Source organism: Leuresthes tenuis, unplaced genomic scaffold (assembly GCF_036924035.1).
Source record: "Leuresthes tenuis unplaced genomic scaffold, fLeuTen1.0.hap1 SCAF_12, whole genome shotgun sequence".
Taxonomy (NCBI): Eukaryota; Metazoa; Chordata; class Actinopteri; order Atheriniformes; family Atherinopsidae; genus Leuresthes; species Leuresthes tenuis.
In genome coordinates, this window is record NW_027325366.1 from 876,193 (window position 1) to 888,913 (window position 12,721).

The 12,721-nt window shown below is 49.5% G+C and overlaps 26 non-coding genes across 26 annotated transcripts; all 26 read left to right on the forward strand.

Moving 5' to 3' along the window:
• The first annotated feature begins 236 nt into the window (after window positions 1–236).
• LOC140265603 (U5 spliceosomal RNA) lies at window positions 237–350 on the forward strand. The gene has a single exon (XR_011906312.1). It is a non-coding gene; the product is annotated as a U5 spliceosomal RNA (small nuclear RNA).
• A 249-nt stretch (window positions 351–599) lies between these two features.
• On the forward strand, window positions 600–790 carry LOC140266337 (U2 spliceosomal RNA). The gene has a single exon (XR_011906976.1). It is a non-coding gene; the product is annotated as a U2 spliceosomal RNA (small nuclear RNA).
• Window positions 791–1,187: 397 nt separating this feature from the next.
• Window positions 1,188–1,301, forward strand: LOC140265582 (U5 spliceosomal RNA). The gene has a single exon (XR_011906292.1). It is a non-coding gene; the product is annotated as a U5 spliceosomal RNA (small nuclear RNA).
• Window positions 1,302–1,576: 275 nt separating this feature from the next.
• Window positions 1,577–1,767, forward strand: LOC140320487 (U2 spliceosomal RNA). Its single transcript, XR_011918333.1, has one exon. It is a non-coding gene; the product is annotated as a U2 spliceosomal RNA (small nuclear RNA).
• A 409-nt stretch (window positions 1,768–2,176) lies between these two features.
• Window positions 2,177–2,290, forward strand: LOC140321047 (U5 spliceosomal RNA). The gene has a single exon (XR_011918807.1). It is a non-coding gene; the product is annotated as a U5 spliceosomal RNA (small nuclear RNA).
• Window positions 2,291–2,557: 267 nt separating this feature from the next.
• On the forward strand, window positions 2,558–2,748 carry LOC140266524 (U2 spliceosomal RNA). Its single transcript, XR_011907147.1, has one exon. It is a non-coding gene; the product is annotated as a U2 spliceosomal RNA (small nuclear RNA).
• Window positions 2,749–3,157: 409 nt separating this feature from the next.
• LOC140320792 (U5 spliceosomal RNA) lies at window positions 3,158–3,271 on the forward strand. The gene has a single exon (XR_011918572.1). It is a non-coding gene; the product is annotated as a U5 spliceosomal RNA (small nuclear RNA).
• A 249-nt stretch (window positions 3,272–3,520) lies between these two features.
• LOC140320139 (U2 spliceosomal RNA) lies at window positions 3,521–3,711 on the forward strand. Its single transcript, XR_011918014.1, has one exon. It is a non-coding gene; the product is annotated as a U2 spliceosomal RNA (small nuclear RNA).
• A 376-nt stretch (window positions 3,712–4,087) lies between these two features.
• LOC140265673 (U5 spliceosomal RNA) lies at window positions 4,088–4,201 on the forward strand. The gene has a single exon (XR_011906376.1). It is a non-coding gene; the product is annotated as a U5 spliceosomal RNA (small nuclear RNA).
• A 275-nt stretch (window positions 4,202–4,476) lies between these two features.
• On the forward strand, window positions 4,477–4,667 carry LOC140266338 (U2 spliceosomal RNA). The gene has a single exon (XR_011906977.1). It is a non-coding gene; the product is annotated as a U2 spliceosomal RNA (small nuclear RNA).
• Window positions 4,668–5,064: 397 nt separating this feature from the next.
• Window positions 5,065–5,178, forward strand: LOC140265583 (U5 spliceosomal RNA). The gene has a single exon (XR_011906294.1). It is a non-coding gene; the product is annotated as a U5 spliceosomal RNA (small nuclear RNA).
• A 275-nt stretch (window positions 5,179–5,453) lies between these two features.
• LOC140320488 (U2 spliceosomal RNA) lies at window positions 5,454–5,644 on the forward strand. The gene has a single exon (XR_011918334.1). It is a non-coding gene; the product is annotated as a U2 spliceosomal RNA (small nuclear RNA).
• Window positions 5,645–6,053: 409 nt separating this feature from the next.
• LOC140321048 (U5 spliceosomal RNA) lies at window positions 6,054–6,167 on the forward strand. Its single transcript, XR_011918808.1, has one exon. It is a non-coding gene; the product is annotated as a U5 spliceosomal RNA (small nuclear RNA).
• A 267-nt stretch (window positions 6,168–6,434) lies between these two features.
• LOC140266525 (U2 spliceosomal RNA) lies at window positions 6,435–6,625 on the forward strand. The gene has a single exon (XR_011907148.1). It is a non-coding gene; the product is annotated as a U2 spliceosomal RNA (small nuclear RNA).
• Window positions 6,626–7,034: 409 nt separating this feature from the next.
• Window positions 7,035–7,148, forward strand: LOC140320793 (U5 spliceosomal RNA). The gene has a single exon (XR_011918573.1). It is a non-coding gene; the product is annotated as a U5 spliceosomal RNA (small nuclear RNA).
• A 249-nt stretch (window positions 7,149–7,397) lies between these two features.
• LOC140320141 (U2 spliceosomal RNA) lies at window positions 7,398–7,588 on the forward strand. Its single transcript, XR_011918016.1, has one exon. It is a non-coding gene; the product is annotated as a U2 spliceosomal RNA (small nuclear RNA).
• A 376-nt stretch (window positions 7,589–7,964) lies between these two features.
• On the forward strand, window positions 7,965–8,078 carry LOC140265674 (U5 spliceosomal RNA). The gene has a single exon (XR_011906377.1). It is a non-coding gene; the product is annotated as a U5 spliceosomal RNA (small nuclear RNA).
• A 275-nt stretch (window positions 8,079–8,353) lies between these two features.
• LOC140266340 (U2 spliceosomal RNA) lies at window positions 8,354–8,544 on the forward strand. Its single transcript, XR_011906978.1, has one exon. It is a non-coding gene; the product is annotated as a U2 spliceosomal RNA (small nuclear RNA).
• A 409-nt stretch (window positions 8,545–8,953) lies between these two features.
• On the forward strand, window positions 8,954–9,067 carry LOC140321026 (U5 spliceosomal RNA). The gene has a single exon (XR_011918788.1). It is a non-coding gene; the product is annotated as a U5 spliceosomal RNA (small nuclear RNA).
• Window positions 9,068–9,316: 249 nt separating this feature from the next.
• Window positions 9,317–9,507, forward strand: LOC140320172 (U2 spliceosomal RNA). The gene has a single exon (XR_011918044.1). It is a non-coding gene; the product is annotated as a U2 spliceosomal RNA (small nuclear RNA).
• A 384-nt stretch (window positions 9,508–9,891) lies between these two features.
• Window positions 9,892–10,005, forward strand: LOC140320906 (U5 spliceosomal RNA). Its single transcript, XR_011918677.1, has one exon. It is a non-coding gene; the product is annotated as a U5 spliceosomal RNA (small nuclear RNA).
• A 275-nt stretch (window positions 10,006–10,280) lies between these two features.
• LOC140266341 (U2 spliceosomal RNA) lies at window positions 10,281–10,471 on the forward strand. Its single transcript, XR_011906979.1, has one exon. It is a non-coding gene; the product is annotated as a U2 spliceosomal RNA (small nuclear RNA).
• Window positions 10,472–10,880: 409 nt separating this feature from the next.
• LOC140265778 (U5 spliceosomal RNA) lies at window positions 10,881–10,994 on the forward strand. Its single transcript, XR_011906471.1, has one exon. It is a non-coding gene; the product is annotated as a U5 spliceosomal RNA (small nuclear RNA).
• Window positions 10,995–11,243: 249 nt separating this feature from the next.
• LOC140266342 (U2 spliceosomal RNA) lies at window positions 11,244–11,434 on the forward strand. The gene has a single exon (XR_011906980.1). It is a non-coding gene; the product is annotated as a U2 spliceosomal RNA (small nuclear RNA).
• A 407-nt stretch (window positions 11,435–11,841) lies between these two features.
• LOC140321049 (U5 spliceosomal RNA) lies at window positions 11,842–11,955 on the forward strand. Its single transcript, XR_011918809.1, has one exon. It is a non-coding gene; the product is annotated as a U5 spliceosomal RNA (small nuclear RNA).
• A 267-nt stretch (window positions 11,956–12,222) lies between these two features.
• On the forward strand, window positions 12,223–12,413 carry LOC140320413 (U2 spliceosomal RNA). Its single transcript, XR_011918264.1, has one exon. It is a non-coding gene; the product is annotated as a U2 spliceosomal RNA (small nuclear RNA).
• Window positions 12,414–12,721: the final 308 nt, after the last annotated feature.

A 12,721-nucleotide genomic window follows, 5' to 3' on the forward strand; every position in this document is an offset into this window, starting at 1 on the left:
ACACCGAATGAGCGCTCAGAACAAAGCCTCAATACGGTGTTTCCCGTGGTGTTTGTGGCTGCCTTGTCTTTTGCACAGAGTAAAAGACAAGGCAGACATCGAATAGGGCCCGATTTTTCCTACTTGGTCAGCCGAGTAGCAAGGGGGAGCAAGCGTCTCAACCAAGCAAAGCTCACCATGGGGAAGGTGGCTATGCCAACTGGCCTGGTGCCCTGCTCCCGCAGTGACGGTTAATCGTACTCTGGTTTCTCTTCATAGCGTACAAGTCTTTCGCCTTTTACTAAAGACTTCCGTGGAGAGCAGCACTAATGAGTTGTTTCTATTTTTGGCAGGCTTTACCTTTGCGGGTGAAGCCCTTTCTGTCTGTGCAAAAGAAATCTTGTTCCTGTGCAGAGTGACTTCCCTGAGTAGAGTCGCCTTACTTGTTGTGACTCTGCCGATGTTGCTTGAATGGTGCTCGCGGGAGTGCAAAGTTATACCATTTAAAAGGGCTGAAGAGTGCTCAGTGACTCTCTGGCCACCTATGGCCATAAAAAGAACACCGCGACAAGTGCGCATTGTGCCAGGAAGGGCCCTCGGACGTGAACCAGTGGACAGTTATCGCTTCTCGGCCTTTTGGCTAAGATCAAGTGTAGTATCTGTTCTTATCAGTTTAATATCTGATATGTCCTCTATACGAGGACTACATATTAAATGGATTTTTAGGAACAGGAGTTGAAAAAGGAGCTTGCTCCGTTCACTCCAAGCATCGACCCGGTACTGCAGTGCCGCTGGGAACGGTGCGCTCTTCTCTGCTCTTGTGAAAAAGCAAACAGTGGTGCAGGATGGAAGTTTCAGGGAGCCCAAGATGAAATTTTCTTTTAGTCTGCTGAGAAAAGGGAGTGAATGCGAGGCAGACTAACACGGCTCTGGGAGCGAGCCGAGTGCGGGCTAACCGGGAGAATTGCTTGAAAGAAACGCGACACCGAATGAGCGCTCAGAACAAAGACTCAATACGGTGTTTCCCGTGGTGTTTGTGGCTGCCTTGTCTTTTGCACAGAGTAAAAGACAAGGCAGCCATCGAATAGGGCCCGATTGTTCCTACTTGGTCAGCCGAGGAGCAAGCGTCTCAACCAAGCAAAGCTCACCATGGGGAAGGTGGCTATGCCAACTGGCCTGGTGCCCTGCTCCCGCAGTGACGGATAATCGTACTCTGGTTTCTCTTCATAACGTACAAGTCTTTTGCCTTTTACTAAAGACTTCCGTGGAGAGCAGCACTCATGAGTTGTTTCTATTTTTGGCAGGCTTTACCTTTGCGGGTGAAGCCCTTTCTGTCTGTGCAAAAGAAATCTTGTTCCTGTGCAGAGTGACTTCCCTGAGTAGAGTCGCCTTACTTGTTGTGACTGTGCCGATGTTGCTTGAATGGTGCTCGCGGGAGTGCAAAGTTATACTATTTAAAAGTGCTGAAGAGTGCTCAGTGCAGCGGGTGGGCGGAGGTGCAAAGTGACTCTCTGGCCACCTATGGCCATAAAAAGAACACCGCGACAAGTGCGCATTGTGCCAGGAAGGGCCCTCGGACGTGAACCAGTGGACAGTTATCGTTTCTCGGCCTTTTGGCTAAGATCAAGTGTAGTATCTGTTCTTATCAGTTTAATATCTGATATGTCCTCTATACGAGGACTACATATTAAATGGATTTTTAGGAACAGGAGTTGAAAAAGGAGCTTTCTCCGTTCACTCCAAGCATCGACCTGGTACTGCAGTGCCCCTGGGAACAGTGCGCTCTTCTCTGCTCTTGTGAAAAAGCAAACAGTGGTGCAGGATGGAAGTTTCAGAGAGCCCACGATGAAATTTTCTTTTAGTCTGCTGAGAAAAGGGAGTGAATGCGAGGCAGACTTTAACACGGCTCTGGGAGCGAGCCGAGTGCGGGCTAACCGGGAGAATTGCTTGAAAGAAACGCGACACCGAATGAGCGCTCAGAACAAAGCCTCAATACGGTGTTTCCCGTGGTGTTTGTGGCTGCCTTGTCTTTTGCACAGAGTAAAAGACAAGGCAGCCATCGAATAGGGCCCGATTGTTCCTACTTGGTCAGCTGAGGAGCAAGGGGGAGCAAGCGTCTCAACCAAGCAAAGCTCACCATGGGGAAGGTGGCTATGCCAACTGGCCTGGTGCCCTGCTCCCGCAGTGACGGATAATCGTACTCTGGTTTCTCTTCATAACGTACAAGTCTTTCGCCTTTTACTAAAGACTTCCGTGGAGAGCAGCACTCATGAGTTGTTTCTATTTTTGGCAGGCTTTACCTTTGCGGGTGAAGCCCTTTCTGTCTGTGCAAAAGAAATCTTGTTCCTGTGCAGAGTGACTTCCCTGAGTAGAGTCGCCTTACTTGTTGTGACTGTGCCGATGTTGCTTGAATGGTGCTCGCGGGAGTGCAAAGTTATGCCATTTAAAAGGGCTGAAGAGTGCTCAGTGCAGCGGAGGTGCAAAGTGACTCTCTGGCCACCTATGGCCATAAAAAGAACACCGCGACAAGTGCGCATTGTGCCAGGAAGGGCCCTCGGACGTGAACCAGTGGACAGTTATCGCTTCTCGGCCTTTTGGCTAAGATCAAGTGTAGTATCTGTTCTTATCAGTTTAATATCTGATATGTCCTCTATACGAGGACTACATATTAAATGGATTTTTAGGAACAGGAGTTGAAAAAGGAGCTTGCTCCGTTCACTCCAAGCATCGACCCGGTACCGCAGTGCCGCTGGGAACGGTGCGCTCTTCTCTGCTCTTGTGAAAAAGCAAACAGTGGTGCAGGATGGAAGTTTCAGGGAGCCCAAGATGAAATTTTCTTTTAGTCTGCTGAGAAAAGGGAGTGAATGCGAGGCAGACTTTAACACGGCTCTGGGAAAGAGCCGATTGCGGGCTAACCGGGAGAATTGCTTGAAAGAAACGTGACACTGAATGAGCGCTCAGAACAAAGCCTCAATACGGTGTTTCCCGTGGTGTTTGTGGCTGCCTTGTCTTTTGCACAGAGTAAAAGACAAGGCAGCCATCGAATAGGGCCCGATTGTTCCTACTTGGTCAGCCGAGGAGCAAGGGGGAGCAAGCGTCTCAACCAAGCAAAGCTCACCATGGGGAAGGTGGCTATGCCAACTGGCCTGGTGCCCTGCTCCCGCAGTGACGGATAATCGTACTCTGGTTTCTCTTCATAACGTACAAGTCTTTCGCCTTTTACTAAAGACTTCCGTGGAGAGCAGCACTAATGAGTTGTTTCTATTTTTGGCAGGCTTTACCTTTGCGGGTGATGCCCTTTCTGTCTGTGCAAGAGAAATCTTTTTCCTGTGCAGAGTGACTTCCCTGAGTAGATTCGCCTAACTTGTTGTGACTGTGCCGATGTTGCTTGAATGGTGCTCGCGGGAGTGCAAAGTTATACCATTTAAAAGGGCTGAAGAGTGCTCAGTGACTCTCTGGCCACCTATGGCCATAAAAAGAACACCGCGACAAGTGCGCATTGTGCCAGGAAGGGCCCTCGGACGTGAACCAGTGGACAGTTATCGCTTCTCGGCCTTTTGGCTAAGATCAAGTGTAGTATCTGTTCTTATCAGTTTAATATCTGATATGTCCTCTATACGAGGACTACATATTAAATGGATTTTTAGGAACAGGAGTTGAAAAAGGAGCTTGCTCCGTTCACTCCAAGCATCGACCCGGTACTGCAGTGCCGTTGGGAACGGTGCGCTCTTCTCTGCTCTTGTGAAAAAGCAAAAAGTGGTGCAGGATGGAAGTTTCTTTTAGTCTGCTGAGAAAAGGGAGTGAATGCGAGGCAGACTTTAACATGGCTCTGGGAGCGAGCCGAGTGCGGGCTAACCGGGAGAATTGCTTGAAAGAAACGCGACACCGAATGAGCGCTCAGAACAAAGCCTCAATACGGTGTTTCCCGTGGTGTTTGTGGCTGCCTTGTCTTTTGCACAGAGTAAAAGACAAGGCAGCCATCGAATAGGGCCCGATTGTTCCTACTTGGTCAGCCGAGGAGCAAGCGTCTCAACCAAGCAAAGCTCACCATGGGGAAGGTGGCTATGCCAACTGGCCTGGTGCCCTGCTCCCGCAGTGACGGATAATCGTACTCTGGTTTCTCTTCATAACGTACAAGTCTTTCGCCTTTTACTAAAGACTTCCGTGGGGAGCAGCACTAATGAGTTGTTTCTATTTTTGGCAGGCTTTACCTTTGCGGGTGAAGCCCTTTCTGTCTGTGCAAAAGAAATCTTGTTCCTGTGCAGAGTGACTTCCCTGAGTAGAGTCGCCTTACTTGTTGTGACTCTGCCGATGTTGCTTGAATGGTGCTCGCGGGAGTGCAAAGTTATACCATTTAAAAGGGCTGAAGAGTGCTCAGTGCAGCGGGTGGGCGGAGGTGCAAAGTGACTCTCTGGCCACCTATGGCCATAAAAAGAACACCGCGACAAGTGCGCATTGTGCCAGGAAGGGCCCTCGGACGTGAACCAGTGGACAGTTATCGCTTCTCGGCCTTTTGGCTAAGATCAAGTGTAGTATCTGTTCTTATCAGTTTAATATCTGATATGTCCTCTATACGAGGACTACATATTAAATGGATTTTTAGGAACAGGAGTTGAAAAAGGAGCTTGCTCCGTTCACTCCAAGCATCGACCCGGTACTGCAGTGCCGCTGGGAACGGTGCGCTCTTCTCTGCTCTTGTGAAAAAGCAAACAGTGGTGCAGGATGGAAGTTTCAGGGAGCCCAAGATGAAATTTTCTTTTAGTCTGCTGAGAAAAGGGAGTGAATGCGAGGCAGACTAACACGGCTCTGGGAGCGAGCCGAGTGCGGGCTAACCGGGAGAATTGCTTGAAAGAAACGCGACACCGAATGAGCGCTCAGAACAAAGACTCAATACGGTGTTTCCCGTGGTGTTTGTGGCTGCCTTGTCTTTTGCACAGAGTAAAAGACAAGGCAGCCATCGAATAGGGCCCGATTGTTCCTACTTGGTCAGCCGAGGAGCAAGCGTCTCAACCAAGCAAAGCTCACCATGGGGAAGGTGGCTATGCCAACTGGCCTGGTGCCCTGCTCCCGCAGTGACGGATAATCGTACTCTGGTTTCTCTTCATAACGTACAAGTCTTTTGCCTTTTACTAAAGACTTCCGTGGAGAGCAGCACTCATGAGTTGTTTCTATTTTTGGCAGGCTTTACCTTTGCGGGTGAAGCCCTTTCTGTCTGTGCAAAAGAAATCTTGTTCCTGTGCAGAGTGACTTCCCTGAGTAGAGTCGCCTTACTTGTTGTGACTGTGCCGATGTTGCTTGAATGGTGCTCGCGGGAGTGCAAAGTTATACTATTTAAAAGTGCTGAAGAGTGCTCAGTGCAGCGGGTGGGCGGAGGTGCAAAGTGACTCTCTGGCCACCTATGGCCATAAAAAGAACACCGCGACAAGTGCGCATTGTGCCAGGAAGGGCCCTCGGACGTGAACCAGTGGACAGTTATCGTTTCTCGGCCTTTTGGCTAAGATCAAGTGTAGTATCTGTTCTTATCAGTTTAATATCTGATATGTCCTCTATACGAGGACTACATATTAAATGGATTTTTAGGAACAGGAGTTGAAAAAGGAGCTTTCTCCGTTCACTCCAAGCATCGACCTGGTACTGCAGTGCCCCTGGGAACAGTGCGCTCTTCTCTGCTCTTGTGAAAAAGCAAACAGTGGTGCAGGATGGAAGTTTCAGAGAGCCCACGATGAAATTTTCTTTTAGTCTGCTGAGAAAAGGGAGTGAATGCGAGGCAGACTTTAACACGGCTCTGGGAGCGAGCCGAGTGCGGGCTAACCGGGAGAATTGCTTGAAAGAAACGCGACACCGAATGAGCGCTCAGAACAAAGCCTCAATACGGTGTTTCCCGTGGTGTTTGTGGCTGCCTTGTCTTTTGCACAGAGTAAAAGACAAGGCAGCCATCGAATAGGGCCCGATTGTTCCTACTTGGTCAGCTGAGGAGCAAGGGGGAGCAAGCGTCTCAACCAAGCAAAGCTCACCATGGGGAAGGTGGCTATGCCAACTGGCCTGGTGCCCTGCTCCCGCAGTGACGGATAATCGTACTCTGGTTTCTCTTCATAACGTACAAGTCTTTCGCCTTTTACTAAAGACTTCCGTGGAGAGCAGCACTCATGAGTTGTTTCTATTTTTGGCAGGCTTTACCTTTGCGGGTGAAGCCCTTTCTGTCTGTGCAAAAGAAATCTTGTTCCTGTGCAGAGTGACTTCCCTGAGTAGAGTCGCCTTACTTGTTGTGACTGTGCCGATGTTGCTTGAATGGTGCTCGCGGGAGTGCAAAGTTATGCCATTTAAAAGGGCTGAAGAGTGCTCAGTGCAGCGGAGGTGCAAAGTGACTCTCTGGCCACCTATGGCCATAAAAAGAACACCGCGACAAGTGCGCATTGTGCCAGGAAGGGCCCTCGGACGTGAACCAGTGGACAGTTATCGCTTCTCGGCCTTTTGGCTAAGATCAAGTGTAGTATCTGTTCTTATCAGTTTAATATCTGATATGTCCTCTATACGAGGACTACATATTAAATGGATTTTTAGGAACAGGAGTTGAAAAAGGAGCTTGCTCCGTTCACTCCAAGCATCGACCCGGTACCGCAGTGCCGCTGGGAACGGTGCGCTCTTCTCTGCTCTTGTGAAAAAGCAAACAGTGGTGCAGGATGGAAGTTTCAGGGAGCCCAAGATGAAATTTTCTTTTAGTCTGCTGAGAAAAGGGAGTGAATGCGAGGCAGACTTTAACACGGCTCTGGGAAAGAGCCGATTGCGGGCTAACCGGGAGAATTGCTTGAAAGAAACGTGACACTGAATGAGCGCTCAGAACAAAGCCTCAATACGGTGTTTCCCGTGGTGTTTGTGGCTGCCTTGTCTTTTGCACAGAGTAAAAGACAAGGCAGCCATCGAATAGGGCCCGATTGTTCCTACTTGGTCAGCCGAGGAGCAAGGGGGAGCAAGCGTCTCAACCAAGCAAAGCTCACCATGGGGAAGGTGGCTATGCCAACTGGCCTGGTGCCCTGCTCCCGCAGTGACGGATAATCGTACTCTGGTTTCTCTTCATAACGTACAAGTCTTTCGCCTTTTACTAAAGACTTCCGTGGAGAGCAGCACTAATGAGTTGTTTCTATTTTTGGCAGGCTTTACCTTTGCGGGTGATGCCCTTTCTGTCTGTGCAAGAGAAATCTTTTTCCTGTGCAGAGTGACTTCCCTGAGTAGATTCGCCTAACTTGTTGTGACTGTGCCGATGTTGCTTGAATGGTGCTCGCGGGAGTGCAAAGTTATACCATTTAAAAGGGCTGAAGAGTGCTCAGTGACTCTCTGGCCACCTATGGCCATAAAAAGAACACCGCGACAAGTGCGCATTGTGCCAGGAAGGGCCCTCGGACGTGAACCAGTGGACAGTTATCGCTTCTCGGCCTTTTGGCTAAGATCAAGTGTAGTATCTGTTCTTATCAGTTTAATATCTGATATGTCCTCTATACGAGGACTACATATTAAATGGATTTTTAGGAACAGGAGTTGAAAAAGGAGCTTGCTCCGTTCACTCCAAGCATCGACCCGGTACTGCAGTGCCGTTGGGAACGGTGCGCTCTTCTCTGCTCTTGTGAAAAAGCAAAAAGTGGTGCAGGATGGAAGTTTCTTTTAGTCTGCTGAGAAAAGGGAGTGAATGCGAGGCAGACTTTAACATGGCTCTGGGAGCGAGCCGAGTGCGGGCTAACCGGGAGAATTGCTTGAAAGAAACGCGACACCGAATGAGCGCTCAGAACAAAGCCTCAATACGGTGTTTCCCGTGGTGTTTGTGGCTGCCTTGTCTTTTGCACAGAGTAAAAGACAAGGCAGCCATCGAATAGGGCCCGATTGTTCCTACTTGGTCAGCCGAGGAGCAAGCGTCTCAACCAAGCAAAGCTCACCATGGGGAAGGTGGCTATGCCAACTGGCCTGGTGCCCTGCTCCCGCAGTGACGGATAATCGTACTCTGGTTTCTCTTCATAACGTACAAGTCTTTCGCCTTTTACTAAAGACTTCCGTGGGGAGCAGCACTAATGAGTTGTTTCTATTTTTGGCAGGCTTTACCTTTGCGGGTGAAGCCCTTTCTGTCTGTGCAAAAGAAATCTTGTTCCTGTGCAGAGTGACTTCCCTGAGTAGAGTCGCCTTACTTGTTGTGACTCTGCCGATGTTGCTTGAATGGTGCTCGCGGGAGTGCAAAGTTATACCATTTAAAAGGGCTGAAGAGTGCTCAGTGCAGCGGGTGGGCGGAGGTGCAAAGTGACTCTCTGGCCACCTATGGCCATAAAAAGAACACCGCGACAAGTGCGCATTGTGCCAGGAAGGGCCCTCGGACGTGAACCAGTGGACAGTTATCGCTTCTCGGCCTTTTGGCTAAGATCAAGTGTAGTATCTGTTCTTATCAGTTTAATATCTGATATGTCCTCTATACGAGGACTACATATTAAATGGATTTTTAGGAACAGGAGTTGAAAAAGGAGCTTGCTCCGTTCACTCCAAGCATCGACCCGGTACTGCAGTGCCGCTGGGAACGGTGCGCTCTTCTCTGCTCTTGTGAAAAAGCAAACAGTGGTGCAGGATGGAAGTTTCAGGGAGCCCAAGATGAAATTTTCTTTTAGTCTGCTGAGAAAAGGGAGTGAATGCGAGGCAGACTTTAACACGGCTCTGGGAGCGAGCCGAGTGCGGGCTAACCGGGAGAATTGCTTGAAAGAAACGCGACACCGAATGAGCGCTCAGAACAAAGCCTCAATACGGTGTTTCCCGTGGTGTTTGTGGCTGCCTTGTCTTTTGCACAGAGTAAAAGACAAAGCAGCCATCGAATAGGGCCCGATTGCTCCTACTTGGGCAGCCGAGGAGCAAGGGGGAGCAAGCGTCCCAACCAAGAAAAGCTCACAATGGGGAAGGTGGCTATGCCAACTGGCCTGGTGCCCTGCTCCCGCAGTGACGGATAATCGTACTCTGGTTTCTCTTCATAACGTACAAGTCTTTCGCCTTTTACTAAAGACTTCCGTGGAGAGCAGCACTAATGAGTTGATTCTATTTTTGGCAGGCTTTACCTTTGCGGGTGAAGCCCTTTCTGTCTGTGCAAAAGAAATCTTGTTCCTGTGCAGAGTGACTTCCCTGAGTAGAGTCGCCTTACTTGTTGTGACTGTGCCGATGTTGCTTGAATGGTGCTCGCGGGAGTGCAAAGTTATACCATTTAAAAGGGTTGAAGAGTGCTCAGTGACTCTCTGGCCACCTATGGCCATAAAAAGAACACCGGGACAAGTGCGCATTGTGCCAGGAAGGGCCCTCGGACGTGAACCAGTGAACAGTTATCGCTTCTCGGCCTTTTGGCTAAGATCAAGTGTAGTATCTGTTCTTATCAGTTTAATATCTGATATGTCCTCTGTACGAGGACTACATATTAAATGGATTTTTAGGAACAGGAGTTGAAAAAGGAGCTTGCTCCGTTCACTCCAAGCATCGACCCGGTACTGCAATGCCGCTGGGAACGGTGCGCTCTTCTCTGCTCTTGTGAAAAAGCAAAAAGTGGTGCAGGATGGAAGTTTCTTTTAGTCTGCTGAGAAAAGGGAGTGAATGCGAGGCAGACTTTAACACGGCTCTGGGAGCGAGCCGAGTGTGGACAAACCGGGAATTGCTTGAAAGAAACGCGACACCGAATGAGCGCTCAGAACAAAGCCTCAATACGGTGTTTCCCGTGGTGTTTGTGGCTGCCTTGTCTTTTGCACAGAGTAAAAAACAAGGCAGCCATCGAATAGGGCCCGATTGTTCCTACTTGGTTAGCCGAGGAGCAAGGGGGAGCAAGCGTCTCAACCAAGCAAAGCTCACCACGGGGAAGGTGGCTATGCCAACTGGCCTGGTGCCCTGCTCCCGCAGTGACGGATAATCGTACTCTGGTTTCTCTTCATAACGTACAAGTCTTTCGCCTTTTACTAAAGACTTCCGTGGAGAGCAGCACTAATGAGTTGTTTCTATTTTTGGCAGGCTTTACCTTTGCGGGTGAAGCCCTTTCTGTCTGTGCAAAAGAAATCTTGTTCCTGTGCAGAGTGACTTTCCTGAGTAGAGTCGCCTTACTTGTTGTGACTGTGCCGATGTTGCTTGAATGGTGCTCGTGGGAGTGCAAAGTTATACCATTTAAAAGGGCTGAAGAGTGCTCAGTGCAGCGGGTGGGCGGAGGTGCAAAGTGACTCTCTGGCCACCTATGGCCATAAAAAGAACACCGCGACAAGTGCGCATTGTGCCAGGAAGGGCCCTCGGACGTGAACCAGTGGACAGTTATCGCTTCTCGGCCTTTTGGCTAAGATCAAGTGTAGTATCTGTTCTTATCAGTTTAATATCTGATATGTCCTCTATACGAGGACTACATATTAAATGGATTTTTAGGAACAGGAGTTGAAAAAGGAGCTTGCTCCGTTCACTCCAAGCATCGACCCGGTACTGCAGTGCCGCTGGGAACGGTGCGCTCTTCTCTGCTCTTGTGAAAAAGCAAACAGTGGTGCAGGATGGAAGTTTCAGGGAGCCCAAGATGAAATTTTCTTTTAGTCTGCTGAGAAAAGGGAGTGAATGCGAGGCAGACTTTAACACGGCTCTGGGAGCGAGCCGGGTGCGGGCTAACCGGGAGAATTGCTTGAAAGAAACGCGACACCGAATGAGCGCTCAGAACAAAGCCTCAATACGGTGTTTCCCGTGGTGTTTGTGGCTGCCTTGTCTTTTGCACAGAGTAAAAGACAAGGCAGCCATCGAATAGGGCCCGATTGTTCCTACTTTGTCAGCCGAGGAGCAAGGGGGAGCAAGCGTCTCAACCAAGCAAAGCTCACCATGGGGAAGGTGGCTATGCCAACTGGCCTGGTGCCCTGCTCCCGAAGTGACGGATAATCGTACTCTGTTTTCTCTTCATAACGTACAAGTCTTTCGCCTTTTACTAAAGACTTCCGTGGAGAGCAGCACTAATGAGTTGTTTCTATTTTTGGCAGGCTTTACCTTTGCGGGTGTAGCCCTTTCTGTCTGTGCAAAAGAAATCTTGTTCCTGTGCAGAGTGACTTCCCTGAGTAGAGTCGCCTTACTTGTTGTGACTGTGCCGATCTTGCTTGAATGGTGCTCGCGGGAGTGCAAAGTTATACCATTTAAAAGGGCTGAAGAGTGCTCAGTGACTCTCTGGCCACCTATGGCCAAAGAAAGAACACCGCAACAAGTGCGCATTGTGCCAGGAAGGGCCCTCGGACGTGAACCAGTGGACAGTTATCGCTTCTCGGCCTTTTGGCTAAGATCAAGTGTAGTATCTGTTCTTATCAGTTTAATATCTGATATGTCCTCTATACGAGGACTACATATTAAATGGATTTTTAGGAACAGGAGTTGAAAAAGGAGCTTGCTCCGTTCACTCCAAGCATCGACCCGGTACTGCAGTGCCGCTGGGAACGGTGCGCTCTTCTCTGCTCTTGTGAAAAAGCAAACAGTGGTGCAGGATGGAAGTTTCAGGGAGCCCAAGATGAAATTTTCTTTTAGTCTGCTGAGAAAAGGGAGTGAATGCGAGGCAGACTAACACGGCTCTGGGAGCGAGCCGAGTGCGGGCTAACCGGGAGAATTGCTTGAAAGAAACGCGACACCGAATGAGCGCTCAGAACAAAGCCTCAATACGGTGTTTCCCGTGGTGTTTGTGGCTGCCTTGTCTTTTGCACAGAGTAAAAGACAAGGCAGCCATCGAATAGGGCCCGATTGTTCCTACTTGGTCAGCTGAGGAGCAAGGGGGAGCAAGCGTCTCAACCAAGCAAAGCTCACCATGGGGAAGGTGGCTATGCCAACTGGCCTGGTGCCCTGCTCCCGCAGTGACGGATAATCGTACTCTGGTTTCTCTTCATAACGTACAAGTCTTTCGCCTTTTACTAAAGACTTCCGTGGAGAGCAGCACTCATGAGTTGTTTCTATTTTTGGCAGGCTTTACCTTTGCGGGTGAAGCCCTTTCTGTCTGTGCAAAAGAAATCTTGTTCCTGTGCAGAGTGACTTCCCTGAGTAGAGTCGCCTTACTTGTTGTGACTGTGCCGATGTTGCTTGAATGGTGCTCGCGGGAGTGCAAAGTTATGCCATTTAAAAGGGCTGAAGAGTGCTCAGTGCAGCGGAGGTGCAAAGTGACTCTCTGGCCACCTATGGCCATAAAAAGAACACCGCGACAAGTGCGCATTGTGCCAGGAAGGGCCCTCGGACGTGAACCAGTGGACAGTTATCGCTTCTCGGCCTTTTGGCTAATATCAAGTGTAGTATCTGTTCTTATCAGTTTAATATCTGATATGTCCTCTATACGAGGACTACATATTAAATGGATTTTTAGGAACAGGAGTTGAAAAAGGAGCTTGCTCCGTTCACTCCAAGCATCGACCCGGTACCGCAGTGCCGCTGGGAACGGTGCGCTCTTCTCTGCTCTTGTGAAAAAGCAAACAGTGGTGCAGGATGGAAGTTTCAGGGAGCCCAAGATGAAATTTTCTTTTAGTCTGCTGAGAAAAGGGAGTGAATGCGAGGCAGACTTTAACACGGCTCTGGGAAAGAGCCGATTGCGGGCTAACCGGGAGAATTGCTTGAAAGAAACGTGACACTGAATGAGCGCTCAGAACAAAGCCTCAATACGGTGTTTCCCGTGGTGTTTGTGGCTGCCTTGTCTTTTGCACAGAGTAAAAGACAAGGCAGCCATCGAATAGGGCCCGATTGTTCCTACTTGGTCAGCCGA